The sequence below is a fragment of the Myotis brandtii genome, unplaced genomic scaffold, assembly GCF_000412655.1.
Source record: "Myotis brandtii unplaced genomic scaffold, ASM41265v1 scaffold898, whole genome shotgun sequence".
NCBI classification, from domain to species: Eukaryota; Metazoa; Chordata; class Mammalia; order Chiroptera; family Vespertilionidae; genus Myotis; species Myotis brandtii.
This window is the reverse complement of record NW_005371683.1, coordinates 1,616,193-1,616,402: the sequence shown is the minus strand read 5'-3', so window position 1 is coordinate 1,616,402 and position 210 is coordinate 1,616,193. Positions and strand designations below refer to the sequence as shown.

Genomic DNA, 210 nt, shown 5'->3' with positions numbered 1-210 from the left:
CGCCGCCACCTGCTGCCCACGCTCACCTACTGGAGCGTCTTCTTCAGCTTCGGCCTGTGCATCGCCTTCCTGGGGCCCACGCTGCTGGACCTGCGCTGCCAGACGCACAGCTCGCTCGCCCAGATCTCCTGGGTCTTCTTCTCGCAGCAGCTCTGCCTCCTGCTGGGCAGCGTCCTCGGGGGCGTCTTCAAGCGGACGTGAGTGCGACCC

General features: G+C 67.6%; 1 protein-coding gene across 1 annotated transcript in view; it reads left to right on the top strand.

Moving 5' to 3' along the window:
- The first annotated feature begins 6 nt into the window (after positions 1–6).
- MFSD4 (major facilitator superfamily domain containing 4) overlaps positions 7–210 on the top strand; it is a 26,444-nt gene continuing 26,240 nt past the window's right edge. Inside the window, exon 1 of the mRNA XM_005885286.2 lies at positions 7–197. The gene's annotated coding sequence lies outside the window, so the exon portion shown is untranslated. The remainder of the gene's footprint in view (positions 198–210) is intronic.